Genomic DNA, 340 nt, shown 5'->3' with positions numbered 1-340 from the left:
TCAGAAGCCCGAAGCCCACGTGGGAGCCTCGGAGTTATTTAAAGGTCGGGAGCTGCCTGGTGAGATGGCGATCCTGTCATCGCTCTGTGTTCCTCTGGCTTTTCCCCACCCGCAGCCCAGACAGCCCTGCTTCTCCCCTAGGACAGGGGCTCTGGTTTTCACTGGAGGCGGCCAGGGCAGCCCCCACCGTGCGCCTCCACGTGTCTGGGACATTTTCTTGGCCGCAGAAGCTCCGCATCGTCTGTGACTCCAGGGTCACCTGTCCCCAGCGCCCCCGGGCCAGGCCGGCGACATTACTGGGGGCTGCGGGGCCGCACCCCCGACCCCAGCCTCGGGGCCT

The sequence above is a fragment of the Fukomys damarensis genome, unplaced genomic scaffold (assembly GCF_012274545.1).
Source record: "Fukomys damarensis isolate Sample0158 unplaced genomic scaffold, DMR_v1.0_HiC HiC_scaffold_24, whole genome shotgun sequence".
NCBI classification, from domain to species: Eukaryota; Metazoa; Chordata; class Mammalia; order Rodentia; family Bathyergidae; genus Fukomys; species Fukomys damarensis.
Note: the sequence above shows the minus strand (reverse complement) of the source record.